Source organism: Maylandia zebra, unplaced genomic scaffold, assembly GCF_041146795.1.
Source record: "Maylandia zebra isolate NMK-2024a unplaced genomic scaffold, Mzebra_GT3a scaffold11, whole genome shotgun sequence".
Taxonomy (NCBI): domain Eukaryota; kingdom Metazoa; phylum Chordata; class Actinopteri; order Cichliformes; family Cichlidae; genus Maylandia; species Maylandia zebra.
In genome coordinates this window covers 993,084-1,015,243 of record NW_027490041.1, presented here as the reverse complement: position 1 = coordinate 1,015,243, position 22,160 = coordinate 993,084, and the positions used below count along the sequence as shown (strand labels likewise).

Sequence of the window (22,160 nt, the reverse complement as noted above, 5' to 3'; positions counted from 1 at the left end):
GCTTATGAAATCCATGAAGTGCTACAGAGAAAATTACATTTGATTTATGTAATGAACACATTTTGAGCTCTTAAAGAAATATAACAAAGGAAAGCTGAACTACAATGATCCATGTAGCAAACACAAACTGTTATATCGCCTTTGGGCTTTTGGAGCCTTGACCTGACTTTTTAAAAAAGCGCGTTCATGCAAACATCGTCGGGTCTGCCGTGATATGTTTACAACGGGACTTCTGCTCCTGAACCTCTGCGCACAGCGTCTGCAGGTCGGGGCTGTACGAAGTCACTTTATCTCTACAGGACTGTAAGCTGTCGTCTGTGAGGCGTGAGCGTGTTTGTTTGAACACAGTTCACGGTGGAGAACAGCTGCTGACATAATGTGGATCCGAAGATCCATAACTGGCCTACCTGGGGCTGAAAGTCTCCATAAATGCAGGCGTTTCGGCGGCTACACCGGCTTCCACGAGTGTGACGCTTATTTTGAGAAAATAATAGAATATAAATGTATTTTTATATTTCAATATCACAATAATCTTCCAATGTAGAACTACAAGTTAAAAAAGAAGTAACATAAATCAAATCCACTTCAGCTAAATACTTCTCATTTATTTCCATCTTACATGCTGTGACTGCAGCCATTCCCACATCTCTGTGAATGGGACTCATGGACATGGATCAGTGGTTGTTGATCAATGGTCCTGAGAATCTGCATAATTAAGATGAAGGAACGGAGCTCCCAGCCCATCGTTCCTGCAGCTGCTTTCAGTCTTTATGCAAATGTCCTGTTTGTAAGACTGAAACCTGCAGCTGAGACTGAAGACGTCACCTGATGATGACGACACGTTTCTCCCACAAAACGCTGCGTCCAGATGAACAGAAGCAACAGACTCACTTTCCTGGATGATTGAGATGCATCAAGACTTCATTGTGTGTTACTTCTCATTCAGCACAGACACATTATTCCTGTTAGGTCATGTCAGCTGTCACTCAGTACAAGCACAACTGTGAACAACACAAACTTCTCTTCAATGTGTCACAGAAACACTAAGTGTGAGAGCCTGTATGACACACAGGACAGACTGTAAGCTCTGCTGGCTGCACAGCACTTTGTAGCAGTTTTCCAACATGTCCTCCACCCGTGATGTCAGTGGTGGGACCCCAGTCACAGCACTCAGCACCACCTCCTTTAAATGGATTTTATAGCAGTTCCTCCCGTTACTCGGTGCAACGCTTCTTAAATGTGTTTTTGCAGGATAAAACACAGCAGGTGGTGTAGAGAGGACGTCAGCTGACGGAGCAGAGGGAGGCAGACTGTGGATAAATGACAGAGTGAGAGGAGAGCAACCATGACAGAAGCACAGGTGTGGCAGATAGAAGTGGCTTTATAGACACTTATTGTCAGTCCTCGTGCATGCTGTGGAAATAAGTGTCTGTGTCATGAGGTGACATGTGAGCTTATCTTTGGTCAATAAAGCTGAACGACCAGTTTTCACTTTGCTTGTTACGCTTGTTTAGTGACGTCTGGGTTTCTGTGGAGCCCGAATTTTGATGAGTTCTGGTGAAATCATCTGAGATCATCTGAGCATCGGTGAAGAGTCAGCAGAGAAAGTGTGGGACAGAAGTTTGCTTTGGACACATGGACTGAAATCAAAAAGTAACAAACAGGATTTCCAATGGACAGTATGGAGAAGTGAAAGTACACAAAGGCTGTGCTGGAACACGTGTGTTACACTTTTTGACAGCTGAGAACAAAACACAATATTTTGCATCATCTCTGCAGTGTCTCTTCTTTCCTCTGCTGTTGTGCTTTTAGCTCCAAACTGTTTCAAATGGTTTGTCAGCAAGCTGACCTCTGACCTCTGCAGTACTAACTCCTGACCCGTACAAAGAGCGGGCGTTTCTGACCTTTGACCTGCAGCTGTATGTCTCTCAGTCTCAGTTCTTCTCTCCGTCACTGATGGAGCAGGTGTAGTTGCTGCTGACAGTCAGTCGTTTGTTTTCTCAGAGTGAGGCTGAAGTCTGAACTGTTCAGAGCATCAGGTCTCATCAACGTGCGCTGCTGTAACGCCGCTTTGTCCTCTGAGATCACCAGGTATGAAACCTGAGTGCTGACAGAGCAGCATGTTCCCCCTCATTCACCTCCACCACCACAGCCAAGGCATGCTGGGAAACTGAGGACACACAGACGGAGAACTGAAGTGTCTGCTGTGTGTTCATCTCAGAGTCCTCACAGGTGACACATTAGCTCCAGAACACCAAGCCAGGTGTTTGAAGCCTGACAGGGATTCTTCCCATCCAGAGGGAGGATTTAGCTGCACAACAATGAACATTAGTGTGTAGTTTAGAAACACAGACTGTGCCTGCACTGCATCTAGTGAAGAAAAGTGTTACTGCGAGAGAACCAGGCTCCTTTAAAGCAGCTGATATTAAGGTTGAAAAATCAACAATAAGCTGATGTAATCAACGTTTCACAAAATGGTCAGCAGCTAAAATCTGGAGCCGTTCTTTGGTGGTAATTAACAGTTTGTTCTTGTTAGCTAATTATGTCATTAAAGGTAGCAGCAGAAGCCTTGTGTTGAAAGCCCATTCACTCACACATTCACACAGTATGTGTGTGTCTGTGTTACACTGTGGACATCCCTTCTGTTGGAGCGCCATCTTGTGGCAGGTTTAAGAAATGTTCTTCTTGTAAATCCAAACTGATGCACCTCCATAGCAGACTGTGGAGGCTTTCAGTGACATGAAGACTTGATTTATACTGTCATATTCTCCTGTTACACAAAGCACAGCACGCTGAACATGGATGAACTGAAACTCCCAGCATCTGACTGAGGAAAAGCACAAATCATTCTCACACTGACTCCTGCTTGATTTTAGATTTGCTTTCAAATCCTCACACTTTCATATGAAGCACTAAATGGGCTCCAGACTGTTTATCTCAGCTTCCTGTCAAACACACTGCTGCTCACACCGAGGCTCAGTTTACTCCTCCAGCCTGGCTTAACCTGCTGTCTGTTAAAAACAGTCCCACACTCCTCTGTTTAATCCTTCTGATCAGACTCTTTGATTTTGTATTGTTTTTACCTGAAGTTGTGTTTTTGACATGGTTCTGTCTGTGAAATAAAGCTCACACACACACTGCTACAGTCCTTCATACACTTAGAAACGAAGCTGCTCCTTTCCTCAGTGCTGACACATAAAGAAGAGTTGCTTTTATATCCAACACGTCTCTGTTCCAGAAAACAGCTTCAGCAGCCTCTGAGTCTGAACTTGGAGTTGGTTATAAGCCACAGGCCTGTGTGCACAGCAATGAGGAAATATAATGCAGTAAGTGAAACATGGATGTGTGGAACAGATTATCCCAAAGGTTGATTCTGTTCATCTGGACGTTCTCAGTGAAACATTTGGTCTCTCGGTCAGGTGACTCCTTTAGTCTCAGCTGACTGCAGCTTTCCAAACCTTTGTCACTGGATCACTCACTTCATCTCCAACGTGTCCCTGACACAGACAGCTGGAGCCGTTACAGCAAAATCATTGATCATCGTTTTTAGAACATTAGCTGGTGGTGGTGGGAGGTTTGGAGTCTTCTCTCACCCCCATTCTCTGCGGCCTGCTGGAGCGGGAGGGCTAGTAGGAGGAGTTGGCCGTCCGACTGCGGTCTGGGGTGTGGGGCCTCCCTGCTGCTGCGGAGTCGGGGTGGTCTGCCTCTCCCCACCGCAGGGAAAAGGGTAACACCACCTGGGTCTGGGTGCAATTCCCCCCTCCAGGGGCAAGGGTACCTAGACCCGGTTTGTAGAGTACGCTTGGGGAGTGTGATTGTGTGTACAGCGTCTCTTTATGTCTGTCTCCACGTTGGTTGAGTGTGGAGTAAGTGCATATGAGAGCATGAGGGTGGGAATGGATGTTTGTGTCTGTGTGTGCCTGTATGTCTGTGTCTATATGTCAGGTTGGGTATCAGACGCCACCTCTCTGGGGACACCTCAGGCCCTCCAAGGTTTGGAGGCCTATCTCCACCCACCACCACTTCCCCTGCCGGTGGCGGACTCCCTCAGGTGTCGGTGTGTTGGTGGTTCTTTGTGTCTGGGGGTGGGCGTCCGGGTACACACCGGCTCACTCCTTGGCGGCCGCTTGTCGGGGCCTGGGGCCTGGGGCTCGCTCGGGCCCCTTTGGAGGTGGGGTGCCCCCGGCCTCTCGGCCTAGGGCTCGGTCACTCAGGCGCAGCTGGGGGCCGGCGGAGCTCACGGGCGCGTCACTGCAACTCCCCCTGACTTCTGCTCCGCGGCTGCTGGGCGAGCCCTCATCTGGGACTCTCCTCAGCTCTTACTGGAACAGTGGCGCGGCTGCCCCCCTGTTGGTCTTCCATGGTCTCTTGTGTTCTGGGGGCCTCTGGATGTCTGGAGTTTTGATCTCCTCCATACCCGCTTCACACCCTGGAGGACGGGGCTGTGGCCCCCCCACACTCCCTAGCAGATCATTACATGGAGAAACCTTTGGAATGCAAGCATGCTGATCCACACAGGTATGCACACATGGGTATTCACAGACGCGGACTAAAGCTTTCTTGGCTGCTGCCTCAAAGCACACTGTGCGCTGTCTATCTTGCGTGCTGCACAATATCGTTTATTACTTAGTAAATACTGATATCTATGACTAGCTAGTTTATTGTGATGGTGCTTTGTTTTCTCTATTATTATGTTGCTCTTTGTTGTTTGCTGTCTCCTCTGTTTGTTTTTGTTTGTTTGTTTGTTTTTTTTTTTTCTCCATACAGGTGACCCAGGAGTTTTTTTTTTTTTTTCTCTCTCTTCCCCCCCCCTTCTCACCGTCTCTTCTCCCCTTTGGTTTTCTTTCTTTCTCTCCCCCTCTCTCTCTCATTCATTCCCCCTGTCCTATTTATTAAAAAAAAAAAAAAAAAAAAAAATGACAAAGGATGAACTGAAGCTCTGCCATCACGTAATGTCGCATACTGCTGTTTCTGATGTCATTTAGAAAAAAAAAAAAAAAAAAAAAAAAAAAAAAAAAAGAACATTAGCTGGTGTTGGTGGGCAGGCTAGCAGTGCTAATTGTTAGCACTAGTTCTGCTGCTCTCCCTTTGTCTCTGTTATTGTTGGTCTTTAGTGAACAATATAAAGTGTCTTCATGAGACTGTTGCCTAATGTTCAAATGTAGATAACACCACCTGCACCAACCTGTTACACAGCACAGCCCTCTGGTGTAGCTTTGCCCATACGGTAAAAAAATATATTTTAAAATACATTTTAAAATATATTTATATATTTAAAATGTATTTTAGCACATATATTTTTTGGCCATTTTTTGTATATTTTGAAATATATTTCAAAATACATTTTGAAATATATTTATATATTTTGAAATGTATTTTAGCACATATATTTTTTGGCCATTTTTTGTATATTTTGAAATATATTAATAAAATATATTTCAAAATACAATTTAAATGTATTTAAAATCATTCAAAAAAATATAAATTTAACCCTTCATATATTTCTAAGAAAACACATTCACATGTAACATCTGAAAGAAATCTTTATTTGATGTTTAAAACATACATATAGCATATCAATCAAGCAAGGAATATTCATTTTATAAGTTTATTCTCATTACATACTTAAACATTCTAAAAGAAACACACACACATATACAGTGGGGCAAAAAAGTATTTAGTCAGCCACCGATTGTGCAAGTTCCCCCACTTAAAATGATGACAGAGGTCAGTAATTTGCACCAGAGGTACACTTCAACTGTGAGAGACAGAATGTGAAAAAAAATCCATGAATCCACATGGTAGGATTTGTAAAGAATTTATTCGTAAATCAGGGTGGAAAATAAGTATTTGGTCAATAACAAAAATACAACTCAATACTTTGTAACATAACCTTTGTTGGCAATAACAGAGGTCAAACGTTTACTATAGGTCTTTACCAGGTTTGCACACACAGTAGCTGGTGTTTTGGCCCATTCCTCCATGCAGATCTTCTCGAGAGCAGTGATGTTTTGGGGCTGTCGCCGAGCAACACGGACTTTCAACTCCCGCCACAGATTTTCTATGGGGTTGAGGTCTGGAGACTGGCTAGGCCACTCCAGGACTTTCAAATGCTTCTTACGGAGCCACTCCTTTGTTGCCCGGGCAGTGTGTTTTGGATCATTGTCATGTTGGAAGACCCAGCCTCGTTTCATCTTCAAAGTTCTCACTGATGGGAGGAGGTTTTGGCTCAAAATCTCACGATACATGGCCCCATTCATTCTGTCCTTAACACGGATCAGTCGTCCTGTCCCCTTGGCAGAAAAACAGCCCCATAGCATGATGTTTCCACCCCCATGCTTCACAGTAGGTATGGTGTTCTTGGGATGCAACTCAGTATTCTTCTTCCTCCAAACACGACGAGTTGAGTTTATACCAAAAAGTTCTACTTTGGTTTCATCTGACCACATGACATCCTCCCAATCCTCTGCTGTATCATCCATGTGCTCTCTGGCAAACTTCAGACGGGCCTGGACATGCACTGGCTTCAGCAGCGGAACACGTCTGGCACTGCGGGATTTGATTCCCTGCCGTTGTAGTGTGTTACTGATGGTGACCTTTGTTACTTTGGTCCCAGCTCTCTGCAGGTCATTCACCAGGTCCCCCCGTGTGGTTCTGGGATCTTTGCTCACCGTTCTCATGATTATTTTGACCCCACGGGATGAGATCTTGCGTGGAGCCCCAGATCGAGGGAGATTATCAGTGGTCTTGTATGTCTTCCATTTTCTGATGATTGCTCCCACAGTTGATTTTTTTCACACCAAGCTGCTTGCCTATTGTAGATTCACTCTTCCCAGTCTGGTGCAGGTCTACAATACTTTTCCTGGTGTCCTTCGAAAGCTCTTTGGTCTTGGCCATGGCGGAGTTTGGAGTCTGACTGTTTGAGGCTGTGGACAGGTGTCTTTTATACAGATGATGAGTTCAAACAGGTGCCATTCATACAGGTAACGAGTGGGGGACAGAAAAGCTTCTTACAGAAGACGTTACAGGTCTGTGAGAGCCAGAGATTTTCCTTGTTTGAGGTGACCAAATACTTATTTTCCACCCTAATTTACGAATAAATTCTTTACAAATCCTACCATGTGAATTCATGGATTTTTTTTCACATTCTGTCTCTCACAGTTGAAGTGTACCTCTGGTGCAAATTACTGACCTCTGTCATCATCTTAAGTGGGGGAACTTGCACAATCGGTGGCTGACTAAATACTTTTTTGCCCCACTGTACATATATGTGTGTATATATATATATATATATATATATATATATATATATATATATATATATACACACAGTCTCAGTTCCCCCAGCTTTCACTGCAATCCTCAAAGCCCTTCTGGACACGCTGGGAAACCCCTTCCTTACCCCCACTGTAACAAACAAAAGTCACAGTTCTATTACTTTTATCAGAGTTAAAATAAAAATGTGATTTATGTTAGCTGGCTTCATTTAGCAAACAGATATTTCTGTTTATACAGATACAGATATTAATACAGATATATTTTACGCATAATTTTACCTCTTTTTTTTCCTAGATGGGAAGTCTATCCAGTTCACATTACAGTAATGCTAACACCCCTTTTGGTCGTCTCTCCTTACCTTCCAGCATTCATAAATCTGTTGACCTTCTTTGTCTGAGACCAACCACTACAATGCATCATCACCTATTTGTATTGGTAACTTACTTTACAACCTATTTTAATGGTTGCAAAGTAAGTTACTTGTGCTGTATGCAATTTTAGATACACAGAAAGTCTTCACTTACTATATATGGCTGTCATAGTGTCCTTATCAAGGGCAGTTCTTCACTCTGCGCCGATGTCCGTTTTGCTCTGTCCTCCTATAAAAAGCATGAACATTTGAGTGTTTGACTAGTTTTAGATTTCCAAAAATTTGATATTTGTACAACTAAACATTTGAACTACAATTATATGCTATTGAGCGATACTTTTATGGGTAATTTTTGGTAAAGAAACTGGTGACAGAGTTGTAGGCTTTTTAAAGTACTATTACCTAACCATTTGAACTGACTTTCAAAGCTGATTACCTTTTAAATTGCTGTGGATCAAAACCTCCAGTGGGAAGGCGGCCATTAGAAGAACACGCACCATTGAACCTGAAAATAACAAAAACAAACAAAAAACAGAACAATATATAAGAGTCCGGTAGGGTAATAAATCTCTTCTGAAGCAATATAGTTATTTTGGGTGAAAAACAAAACATTCCTCTAAAATATATATACTGACATCAGCAATCAACATCATGATTGTAATTATTTCCTTTTTAGTACATCTACTGCTGTTTGCATGTGTCAAGCACTACGACTGTATCTATGCATATAAATTCACCATATATATCCAGCAAAAATGTTTTGTTATAGTCAAAAGGAAAACAAACAAAGGCATTCAATCAGAGGTGAGAAATTAATTGGGAATATGAATTATAGGTGAACTATTCTTTACCTACTAGCAATCAAGCTTCTTTAACCAAGAAGCTTGAAATATTTGAATGTAAAATAAAATAAATAAATAAATAATAATAAAAATAACATGATGTAATTAAAATGCACAACTTACATTAAGGAAATCTGCATTTGTATCCACAGGCTAAAAGTAAAACAGTAAATGTGTTAGTGATAGTACAGGTATTTGTAAAAAAAAAAAAGAGGCAGTAACTGTGACGCTTCTAGTGGGATGCTAAATGCAGAGATTTATATTTACAGTATAATACTGCATGTACGGGTAGCTGTGTTGTGAACTGTAACTGAATATTAGAGAATCTCAGAGAAATTAAATGTATTTATTTTTTTAATTTATCAATCATAAAACCGTCTGTTTTGAAGGCCTGTTACGATAACGACTTTTTGTTGGTCGGTATATTGCCCCATAAACAATTGCGACAAGTTATGTCATTGTCATTTTAAGACCATTTTATGTCTTTGAATGTATAATCATAATATAACACCATAATAATGCAAGATCTACACACTTTCAATTGACAAACCAACATCTAATTCTTAAAGCATTTAGATCATTGAAATTAGGAATCAAAATATTAGATACCTTAAAAACTTGAATAAATAGTAAGTTTTCTAACAAATAGAAAACAATGATATTTAATGTTATTGTTTTGTTATCATTATATTTTATTTTTGTAAATATAATGGCACATAAATTACATCATCAACAATTATTGAGGTCATGTACATGTACTGTGTGTTAAGTCGATATATCGATTATTGTGATAGGCCTACAGTTTTGGTATCATAACGAGCTTGTCAAACATGCATGACCACTAAACAATGTCTAAGCAGTAGTACTGGTCTGAATGACAACAAACATAACTAGTGTTTTGGAAAACCTGTTAGAAAACAGTTATTTCAATAATTATGATTAGCATGTGACACAGACACTGCATAAAAAACTACAACAACAAATACTTACTTTAGGAGGATGGGGGAGGGCAGCATGAGGTTGAGACTTTGACATCTGTAAGAAACAAATTCATGTATTACAAACAAGTCACTTAAAAATACATTAATGTGGCAGACTGTTCCCTGTTCAGATGCAGTGTATAAGTACAATCAGGGCTGTCACAACAAGTGGCTGCAACCCTAGGTACAATGTGCAGGTATATATAATTACATATAATATATGTGAATAAAGCAAGAATCTGTTTAGGTTAGTCACTGTGCTGACTGATGTTTGCTAGGTTTATATGATTGCAAACTGCACAAAAACAACAACAGCAACAACATTAATGACAATGACAAACAAAATTACTTACATTTATGTAAATCTCACATTAGGAAGATCTGCATTCGATTTCATGGGCTGAAATAAATAGGCAGAAACATTACTGCTAAAAAAAATAAAAAACAAAAACTCTAAAAAGCCTAAAAATGACTTAAAAAGCAAGGAAATGTGGAACATTGTAATTAGCGAACATTAATAAAGCATAACTGTTCTTTGTTTCTAACCTTGGTAAGTACTCTGTAGCTAGAAGGAGAGGTAGGATTTCTGTGAAAGCCAAATTAAATGTGAATAGGCTTTGATAGTTATTGAGAAGGCAGAATAATAAGAAAAGGCAAAAGTACGTCACAATATAATTAATTAAGTTACATATTTTGATTACCAAATTATGGAAGCGTGGAGCTGCCACCCAGGCAAAAGAAAAATAGAGCTATATCACGTTATGACGTGAAATGTTTATTGTTCTAACATTATGCTTTTCATGTTTGTATAATACAGTGGTTCTTAACCTTGTTGGAGGTACCGAACCCCACCAGTTTCATATGCGCATTCATTGAACCCCTCTTTAGTGAAAAATAAAGTGTGTTTTTTTTTTCAAATTAGACGTAGATATGTTTTTTACTGGTGCACAAAATGAGCCGTGCACGTCACAGCGGAGGCTCTGCCGAACCCCTGAGACCAACTCACCGAACCCCTAGGGTTCGATCGAACCCAGGTTAAGAACCACTGGTATAATATAATATCACATTATTATAATATACATAATTGTCACGTTCGCACAATATTGTACGGACGTGATAATTATGTACATTTTTCGTACAATGTTGTTCAAACATGTTGTTCAAACATGATAGTATATTGTTAGAACGATAAACTTTTCACGTTATAACGTGATATACTTATATTTCTCTTTTGCCTGGGTGGCAGCTCTACGCTTCCGTTCCAAATACACGAGAATAAAGTAATATTATATGGGAAAAGGCACCTGCTAGCTTGATGATGGAGGCTTCTTAGACTGGCCACCCGCCTTGGCTTCTTGTCGCCACTCCATGAAATAAAGGTCCGTTTCCTCCATGCCGGCTAATTATTCATCCTCATTAAAATCTCGTATATGTTCAGTTGGCAGAATTGAGAATTTTACATCTTCCAACCACTTAATTAACGCGAACATAATCGGCTTGTTTCTTCCCGTCTCCTGTATCTGGCCGTTCCTCTCGCTGTCAGATTTCGCGCCTCAGAGACGTCGTTATTTTTCAAAAAAAAAAAAAAAAGAAGAAAGAAAGAAACAGTAACAACTACTAAAGAGAGTTTTTGCACGTTCATTGCACATTTGTGGGAATGTTTAAATATTTTATTTTTATTAATTACTTTTCATTATATCTTTATTTTTTAAACCACCGTGGCAATGCGCATGCGCATACACTCCTGCACGCAAAGGGCTTTGGAGTTGACGTAATGTCGCAATGCATTGTGGGAGCGCAGCACCATCTTGGCAGGTCACGAATCAAAACAAGATTGCTACGAACCATTCTGAAACGTAGCTCAAAAGAAAATGACGGTATAGATACATATATATATATATATATATATATATATATATAGGTACAGATTCTGTCCAGATGCAAAGAGACGGTACTTGATTGTTGAAATGTGGACCCGTATGAAATATAGCCGTGGAGTAGAAACCCTGAAGACCAAACCGCTATTGACTTAGCATGATCTACTCTCATACCTTGTCTGTGGAGTCAGAGCATACACGGCGCACCAATTTCGCAATTATAAATCTCTGGAGGCGCACATCCAATTCACCAAGGACTGGGTACAAGATTTGGCTATTTTTAAGCCTCCACGTTGTGAGTACGCCGTCATTCAAGCAAAGGTAAGTCAGCTTGAGTACTGCGAGTAAAATGCGTTTGATTCCCCCCAGCATTCAAATTAGTGCTAGCAAAAATTCATTCGTGAGGGGAAATTACAGTGAGAACATGTAGAGGCTCTGTTAGAGGGATAACATAGTGAGTTCAGTGCATTGATGTGACATTGTCCTGAAGGATTTAGTTATTCTTTATGGTTAAAGAAATTGCCCTAATTAATTCATATTTATTATAAATAATCCTAATTACACATCTTGCTTCCTTGTTTGTGTCCTGTGTCACTAAAAATACATTCTGTTTTAGTTTTATACATTGATTAATGACCTGCAGAATCTGCTTGTCATATTAGGTGTCCATAGTTGTCACTTAAAGTTGAACTTTATGTTTTCTCCCTCTTGAAAGTGATTACATCCTTGCATTACATACTTTAGGTTCATTTTTTGCTGATAGGTTTCTAAAAAGAAACATGCAGATTTAGAATATAACATGCAGCGTTCTATAGATGGATACATAAAAACACTTTATTTGTTACATTTATGATAAATGGATTTGAAAGTAAATAAAACACATTTGTGTCGGCCTTGGCTCATAGTTCTTGTCTTTAAATGAACTTTGTCTGTGTGTGCTTCAGGTCCTGCACTCTTAAAGACTGAATTGCAGCATTGCAGCCACAGGTCATTGTGAGCATCACAGGGAAGGTTGAAGCCGCCCACTGCAGCTGTATGGCTAGAGTCGTGGAGACTTGCAGCCATGTCACTGCTCTTCTGTTTAATGTAGAAGCAACAGTGAGGATCTGTGGCACAAGGACTGTTACAGATGAACCTGCATACTGGGTTTTGCTGGGTAATATGACCAAGATACAGCCAGAGGTTGGCCATAAGATAGACTTCTCCTCTTCAGCTGCCCAAAAAAAGGCTCTTGATCAAAACATAAACAGACCATCTGTAGTGACAGGTAAAAGAAGCCATCCTCAAAAAAGAAAAGTTCCACCTGCTACTGTGGAGGAGTTGGATCAACTGATGGGACAATATTTTTCCAAGCATAGTTCTGTTCTGAATAACCCATAATGTTTTAATTTAGGGGGCCATGTAAATACTTTGCATTTACTGAATATGTACTTACTAAATACCACTGTTCAAAAGTTGAATAAAGAAACAAAGAAATGTTTGCCTATTTTTAATTAAAAGCACTTTGTCGAACATCACATCAGTTACAATGTAGAAAAAATGTTATGTATAGTTTACAAATGACAAAATGTTCACATAAAATCATGACAGCATTTGTATAATATCACCCACTACTAGCATTCTGTAATTTACTGTCTCTTTTGAAAACTTATCACTTATCACATGGAGAAACCTTTGGAATGCAAGCATGCTGATCCACACAGGTATGCACACAGGTGTACACATGGGTATTCACAGACGCGGACTACAGCTTTCTTGGCTGCTGCCTCAAAGCACACTGTGTGCTGTCTATCCTGCGTGCTGCACAATATCGTTTATTATTTAGTAACTATTGATATCTATGGCTAGCTAGTTTATTGTGATGGTGCTTTTTTTTCTATTATTATGTTGCTCTTTGTTGTTTGCTGTCTCCTCTGTTTTTTTTTTTCTCCATACAGGTGACCCAGGAGTTTTTTTTTTGTTGTTTGTTTTTTTTTCTCTCTTCCCCCCCTTCTCACCGTCTCTTCTCCCCTTTGGTTTTCTTTCTTTCTCTCCCCCTCTTTCTTTCATTCTTTCCCCCTGTCCTATCCCCCAGTCATGTCTGTCCCGTTTGCAACTGAAAATAAAATAAATTCATAATTATAATAAAGGTCAATCAAATGGACCAATATGGCAAGGCCATGATGATCCACTTGGTAAAATAAATCCGCTTGGCATCTTTCTTGGCCTCAAGACAACAATTCTGATGGCTATAGATCCAAACGGGACAAAAAAAAATAAAAAAATAAAGTAGTCTCAGAATAGTGAATTAAACCAACATTTATTGTTGATTTTTTTTTTAACAAGAAAAACATTTTTCAACTGAATAAAAACAATGCCAATAACCAAAATAAATAGAAGCGTACATGAAAACTACACAGTCCTTCACCTTTCTGTCTGATTTTTTTAAGGAAAACAGTTTTTCATTCCACTAAAAACAGGACAAACCCACCAGCATGAACATTAAATAAACTATTACAATTGTAAAACAAAACTCATTTACAAAATGTAATAATTATCAGTGGGTCCCAGGAAATAGAATGTGACATGGGATTTAGATTTCCGTTACCAGGATGGTCGGGTTCAGCGTAGTCTTTATCACCACCTGTCAAAGACACATCATCAATATTCATGTTTGCTCAGGTTATTCACTTGTTCACATCTGTCTGAGATCATTCATACTGTTGTATGGATGTGTGTACAGTATGTATATAATTATCAGCTATGTAAAAGATATTATCATCTCTGTTCTTACCTAGTTGGAAGTCCTCCATTCAAACTCAGAGAGCCGCTGGAGGAAGGTGGTGATCCGAGGGCTGATTCTTGTAACCTTCCTCTTTACGACACGACCTGTCTTGCGGCTTGTACCAAGTTTTGCAGGGCATTTTGTTCCCATGTCTGGATTGATCCTCACAAAGAACCTTTTAACGGAAAAAAGGCTGCTTTAATTTCAAAATTAAAACATACGTTACAGCAATCACCTATATGTTTCTGCAACTGTAAAAAGAGAAGGAGAAAAAAAAAAAGAAGAAAACTTATCACTACATAAACAGCACAAGACTTAAAAGTATTTAACAAGAGCATTTTCCCTGGTTTTACTACCACACTGGGGCACATGTTCACCAAAACGCAGCAAACCTTTGCCATCTTATCCAGGAAGGTCACCTTTTTACCCTCACATGGAAGAAGTAATCTGATTGGCATGGTGGTATGTAGCATGTAGTTTGAAGCAGGGATTTCGTAGTGCCCCATGTGTAGTGTTGGAACCCAGTCAGGATTTGTTTCATTCATTTCATAGGCTGGTTTGTTGCAATAATGCCAAATAATTAGCAACTCTATAAATAGAAGGTAGTTCTGCATGTTTGTTCTAAGTTTGTGCTATGATCTCAGAGCGCATTGAAAATAAAATTAACAGGCTATAAAGAATAATATGAACTTATTTAGAACTTACCTGAATGAAAATACTGGAGCACACCAACAGATATCTGTGGCTGGTAGAGAACTGAATATCAGCTCGTCTCGCAGCTGCTATCCAGGCTAGACGCCTTCTTTTGGTAACATCCAACACATAAGCTCCCTCATGATGTTTCCAGGTGAGGAAACAATGAAAAGAGAGCCTGTTTTCAAGCTTATTCCTTTGTCGGTAGTGCAATCTAACATTACAACCGACCACACAGCAAGCATTTGTTTGGCCTGCTAATATGGCGCCTTGACCAAAAATCCTGGCTACGCCCCATCCCGTAAGATCACGCTCCAGAGCCCTATTAACGTACGGATCTAGAAAGAAGACGCTGCATTTTTAACTCTGAGGGAGATGGAGAATGAGCCTATTTCCAAAACAGTGGAGTGTGTTCCTTTAAGTACTAAATTGTATATATTGTCAAAAACTAAAGTGTACATAGCAGTTGTTGTATCTTGTTTACTGTATCACTGACAGATAATTTCAAAGTCAATGAACGCTACATTATAGTGAGATATTGTGTAATGTGAAATACTGTAAGCAAATGAATAAACAACCTAATTCGTGATAGACCTTTGACTCTGTTTTGTTTGAATCCAACTGTTTTTTGCAGATGTGCATAAAACATGTTACTTTTAGTATTGTTATCATTATCATCATTATTGCACTAAATATATTTTAAATAAAGGATACTTTGATATACATTCTACTGTAAGGTTGGAAATGTATTTTCTTCACCCTAAAATATGTTTTGAAATGTATTTTGGTTTGAAAGAAATATATTTTCAATTTCAAAAATATATTTTTTTGGAGCATCACAAATACAAAATATATTTACCATATATTTGAAATATATTTTGGCCAGGAAAAATGTATTTTTTTACCGTATGGGTTTGCTGCTGCTGACTTTGAAAATCACACCAAACATGGAATCAAATATATCGACTCAGCTTAGACTACAGAGAAGCTCGGCACTGCTCACAAAACTCAACACAAAAGGCTTTTTAAAGACAACAATCACTTTGACAGACACACAAACACGACTGAGTACAGAGCAGCTGCTGGTTTGAAGCCACAGAAATGTTCAAATGTTTAAACACACTGCAGCGTTGCAGCCGTGATGCATTTGTGCTGCTAAGGCCACACACATCAGCTGCCTTACATTTTAGTACCAGTTCATCTCTGACCATGGCAGCACAGTCTTTCCAGTACAGTGATGTTGGTGGGGACAGTGGGGACTGATTGTTCATTGGCTGTAAGCCGGTCACATGGACGTTTAACTGGTGCTTTGGTTGCTCTGTAGTCTGTTGTGCCTGTGAGCTGCTCCTAAAATGAGACAGATTATAATTGTCACCATTCTGTTAATGACTCTTATTATGTGCGCTCTCCTCCACTGTCACACTAAACACATTAAACCTTTATTTTGGTGTAAAGTCAGGATTTATTGGCTCTTCTTAAAAGCGTCATGAAGTGCAAAACTCAGCAAACATTATACAAAAGTAGATTTAGAAGCTGAACTGAAAACATTTAAAGTGACAGTCAGCACAAATCCAGCTGACATCTCCATCCAACCCAAGTCTTCATTTAAAGTCATTATAACTGTGACACACGTTTGTTACAGTATTAATCCTGCCTGATGCTGCAGGGCCAACATCATGAAACAGGCTCAGCATTTATTTCCATTATGAAACTTTATCATTAAAAACAAACCATTGTTCTGCAGTCGTCCCAGGACTGTCGGTCAAACGTTCTCTCCACATGTTTAAGGCTGAGCTCACTTTATCGTCTGCCTGAAGGAGGAAAGCAGATGTTACTAAACATCACAATAAAACATATGAAATGGGTGCACATGAGGAACGTCTGCACTGTTAAAGCCATGCAAACATCTTCACACATGAAGCAGCAACACCTCTCAGTTTAGCAGCAGCTGGTAAAAGCCACAGTGATCCTGGAGCCTCCCTGAAGGACTCGTTCATCAGTAACTGTCAGGAGGACGATTAAACCTGCTGCACACGTCCTGTAGTTACACACTCGGGAGGAAAGACGACGTCCTCGCTCTGCAACATGATCTGTGTTTCATCCAGGACGCTCAAACACAGACTGGTTTCCAAATATTAGACGCACTGGTTCTTCATGCGTTTCTACCTGAGCACTCAGAGTCATTTCTACAACAGGCCTCCTTCACCTGCTGGTGCCTCTGTTTCTGTGTTTGGCATCAGTGCCTGATGTTTGTGATCTTTGATCTGTTCTGAAGTCTCTCTTTGTAACACAAATGTTGTTTGGCTTCTTTTGCAAACAAGGCAAAAGAACTTTAATGGATTCATTTGCTGATCTTACTTTTCTGATGCAAAGCCGTCCTTTCAACGCTTTAGAAAGAAAACCCAACAATGTTTTTAAAACTTTCCCAAAATGTAAAAGCTATTAAAACCATAAACTTCTGCTCCTTGATCATGTGATTCTTCTTCTAGACTATCTGTAATTGTTATTGCTGATTGTCAATAAAGTTGTTTTTTATAAGTTATGTTGTAAAGGAAGCTTGTGGCGAGGGAGGAGGGGCGACTAAAAGCAGGTTCATATAGTGGGAAAGTCCTCAGGTCATGTGAGGATATTTACTGATGCGTCAACACTGTCAGATAAAAGAACGGCTGCTGCATTTGTTCTCCCACAAATAAGTTTGGTGATGAGTAAAAGAATTACAGATGATGTGGCAGTTTATACTGGGAGCTGGTAGTGATGTTACTGGCTTGAACTGGGTGGAGGACGCACTAATATGGAGGTATGTGGTTTGCTGGGACTCTAGCAGCGTGCTAGTGAGCACAGGTGATATGTCTTCAGACTCTAGGCAACATATTGTTTTTGATATACTTCATTTACTGTATAGAATCAAACACACAGGGATAGAAGTGGATTTCTTATGGCTCCCTGTGAATATCGGTGTTGATGCAATGAACAGGACGATAAGTTTAAAAAGGTGCAGCAAGAAGAAGTCGTGCAGGTTTGACTATAAAATACAGTGAAAGTGAGGTGAAGAGTATAATGAAGGTAAAGATGAAGGACGAGTGGCAGGCACACTGGGACAGAGACGGGAAAGGCAGATATTATTATACAGAAAACAGTCGTGTAGAAGAAGCTGCAGCAGAGACCAGGATGGAATCTGGAGAGTCAGAGTTGGTCGCACAGGCTTGAATAGCACACTTAAAAAGGTAAACATGACACAGGAAGTGTGACTTCTGTGGACCAGAGGAGACGTTTGACGGGTTGTTAGCGTCGTCAGGATGCTGGATGGAAACGCTGTGCCTGATAGGATGATTACAGGCTGGACTTTGTCTTCCTGTTACAGATGGATCCAGGCCCTGGATGACTGCTGGACACACATGACCCACACTAGGCTGCCTTCATCCATCCTTTCCTCCTTCACTGAGACTCAGAGTCAGCATGTATGTATTTATCAGTGATTTGAATCCTTTCATTACAGAGTGAAGTTAAAGTAGACGTGTGAACACACTAATGAACACAAAGGGACACAACTACTACTGCATGATGTAAAGCTGAAGTATTACACAGCTTTATGAACCTCCTGTTATCCTGGTAGACGAGTACAGCAATAAATCTTTCACTTGAACATCTTCTGGCTCCAATAAGCTTTGAAATGTGACCATGAAGTTAGAGACACACTGACTGAAACCCACAGCTGTGACTGTGGATCACATCCACACACAGTGTAGCTGCTGTCTCTGTGTGAGCCTTTGCACTGCTGCTCGCAGCACCGTTATATCACTCAGCGCTCGCTGCTGTTATTGAATCCACTTTTTACTGTCCGTGCAATCAAGCTCCTCTGCAGAGCTAGAAAATATCTTCAAACCAGTTTATGTGTTAGGGGATCCTTTGCAGTTGTGACTGTTGCCTCTGTTTTTGTCCTTTGGTTCCTGGGAGCCTTTTACATTTCCATCAGCAACAAATATCTGAACAGGCTTTATTGTAGGAAATACAGGATTAAATAGTTGTCATTATTTATTAGATGTTGTTAAAGATGATCAGATGCTTGTTTAGTTTAATGCTGTGGCTTCAGTCAGCATCACTGTGCTGTATAGTTTTATTTTTCTCATCCTTCTGTTAAAGTTGCTGAATAAAAGCTGGTTGGTCTGCACCTCACCTCTGCCTCGAGCCTCCTTCTTTAAAGCAGCAGAGGCTCTTCATTCAGGTATCACAGCTCGAGTTGTTCTGCAGGAGACCCAGAGTACTGTCCTTGGTCCATAATGACATTAACTTTGATTCATGTCAACATGAAGCCTGAACGTCTGTGATGAACACACTATCAGCATCACTGACATATTTCATCATTTAAAAACACTTCCTGTCACCGTGGTGGTTACAGTGACATCATGCAGTTTGTGCTTTGACCTCCAGAGGGCGACAAATCAGCACAGACAGAGAGCTCCATTCAAACTTTGCTGCCATCAGGAATAATTCTTCAAATATAATCATCAGTGTTTGAGCAGTTATGATATCAGGGACAATCTAGACATGTGTGACAATACTGAACATGTCACATGACACACCTCAAACATCATGTGATCCACTCTCAGTCTGCACTTTCATTCATGACTTCATGAATTTATGATCAGTTTACTCCTGAAATATTCAAATGCTGCAGGGTGAAGAACAACAAAGTGCTGACACATGTTTGTGTTTCAAACAGGAAAACCAGCAGAAATAAATCATCTTTGAACAACATGACAGAGATTAGTGAGTTTCCAACTTGCACTTGAATGCAGCACAGACAGATTCTGATGTTCGTGGTTGTAAACGTGTCCTCAAACGCCGCTCTGACTCTTTCCTTCCTGCTCAAAGTTCCTCTTTTCTGAACTTGGTGTTTGTGCCTGACGCTGATCGTCTCCGTGTGGAGCTCCGTGTGAAGGTAACGTTAGCAGTGTGTAATGTTTCCTGGCTAACATCAGCTGTGTGCAGCTCAGTTCCAGCACAAATCTGCCGCTCCATAGTTCACGGTAACGGACTCATGAGGTCGACCGTTAAACGCTCTCCCGCCATTTTGTCTGTGTGCGCGGATGTGTACGTTTTTGTTACCACTGTCATCTCATCAATAGCCTATTGGTAAAAGATCTCTGTTCATAGTTTAGTTGGATTTTAAAACTCTGTAGTTGGACAGTTTTATTTTGGACTGATGCTAAAATTCTTGCTGATTGTTTCTGTCGAGGTTTTGTACTTGACATCCGCCATTTTGGATGTGATAAGCTGTAGAGAGTGCGTCCAAAAAGAGAAACCAGAAAGAGAACCTGTTTTATTAATAACCTCTTGCAAATAGAAGAATATGAAAAAAACAACAACAAATAGGATAAAACCTTTAAATTACTTGAATTTTTAAAATCACCATCATCTGTTAACACAAATTTGATCATTTCAAATTTTTGTTTTCATTCTCTCTTCCCAGTTACTTCTTTCTCATTCTCTTCATTCTCCTTGTCACCTTACGTCTCACTCCTTAACTGAAGTTATAGTTCTAACATAAGAAGTCCCACCAACGTCCTTTATTTAATCTCTGTGTTGTCACAGTTATTATCATCAGATCAGACATGAGACCCAGACAACAACATAAGTTTACAAGCTAACATCATGTCAGCTAACATTAGACGATAGCATCATAAACTTTAAATTACTTTGCCTCTGATCAACAGTTTGATTACATTCTCACATCACAGGTTTATTTGCTAAGTGTGAGTCCGCCCACATTAGATCCACTTTTCAGCAGGTGGAATAATTTGTAGTATATAGGTAATACATCAACAATGCTGCCGTGGCTAAGTTAGGAATATTTATAATGTCATTTCCAAAACTTGCATATGATCTGCAATTTGTAGCAGATCTACTGACTGTCACAGAGCAGCTGGAGCAGTCTCGAATGCAGGTCAGTCCACTGCTGCCCCCTGTGGCCAAGTGCCATAGCTACTGCTGGATGAACTCGTGACACATCTGCACCTGTTTCTATGAACACATTGAGTCTGAGTGGCTGCACTTACACTGGTGCATTCAAACATATTGAAAGATGGCAGCAATGTGGATTGTCAAGACTCAAACCAACCGTTGAGCAAAGACAGCAGATCACTTGTTTCTGTTTGTTATACAGCCAGATTTACTCGTGACACACATGTGCAGCTGCTTTATCACCTATTCTGAATTTGTTTCAAGCAGAATACATTTGTTACACATGTTGGGATATTGTGTTTGTTTTAAATGTTATATACCTGTGTGGTATGTGACTTGTGTTGCCATGACGCCAGGTCTCTCTTGGAAATGAGATTTTTAATCTCAATGAGATTTTTTTTTACCTGGATAAATAAAGGACTAATTTGTAACTTTCAGTGTTTTCCGGTCTTCCAAAGGAAAAAAAAACCTTCAACTACATGACATGCAGTTGTGTATTTGTTTTCACCTTATCATACACTTGAAGTTTTACAAATCACCACTTCTTTAGTGAATATCATTTCAGTCTCAGACAATCTCGTTTCTCTTACAGAGGTTGAATGCACCTTCTGCGGATGGCGGTACCACACAGTGTGCGTGGACTTCCCCTGCACAGAAGGCAACTACAAATGCTGTGAATGCTAAATAAACAGAAACAAATGATCCCTGTTGTCTTTGCTTGATGATTGGTTTGAGTCTTGACAATCCACATTGCTGGCGTTGCATCTTTCAATGCCAGCAATGGCAGGTATCAGTGCTCAAAGCTTTTGTGTTTGTTTCCAACAAGTTGCCCACCTCGGGAAACAAAAATGTGTTCTTTTACTTGTCAGATGAACATATGAGACACTTTGACTCTTCAGTGCAGTGTGGAGCCTAACAAAGATCTGTTTTGTGTCCCAGCTGATCAGCAGGAGGAGGAAAGTCTGACGGAGCAGCAGAGGAACATTTTCAGCTACTTGGACTCAGCTCAGCCACTACAGAGGAAACAATGAGCTCAACACAGAAGGTGACAGACAGAGCAGGACCATATGACCAAAGATATTTATCACCATATACATTTGAACATTTGCCATAACGATGTAGCTGACGATAGAATTGACACCAGACAAAATACTTTACAGCTGCACAACTTTATTAAAAACCCATCAATGTATTTTCACTGAAACAAGCAGCTGTTGTTTATGTGCATTAAAGTTATATAAAAATGTAACAGTGCAAATGCAAATTCCTCGCTGACAGTTTAACCAAAAGGCGTTTCCAGTGGAAACTGGCCGACACATCCTGAGCATAACCATGTATAATATCCACTAAACTTCAGAAGAGGTTATACAGTCGTGGCCAAAAGGTTTGAGAATT

The 22,160-nt window shown here is 40.2% G+C and overlaps 1 protein-coding gene and 1 long non-coding RNA gene across 3 annotated transcripts in view; both read right to left on the bottom strand.

Moving 5' to 3' along the window:
- LOC112433918 (protein NLRC3-like) overlaps positions 1–22,160 on the bottom strand; it is a 255,062-nt gene that overhangs the window by 49,393 nt on the left and 183,509 nt on the right. The gene's annotated exons all lie outside the window — the stretch shown is intronic.
- On the bottom strand, positions 7,523–9,530 carry LOC143415951 (uncharacterized). The gene is made up of 4 exons (XR_013096379.1): positions 9,481–9,530; positions 8,614–8,643; positions 8,085–8,153; positions 7,523–7,877 (listed from the first exon to the last, which is right to left on the bottom strand). It is a non-coding gene; the product is annotated as an uncharacterized LOC143415951 (long non-coding RNA).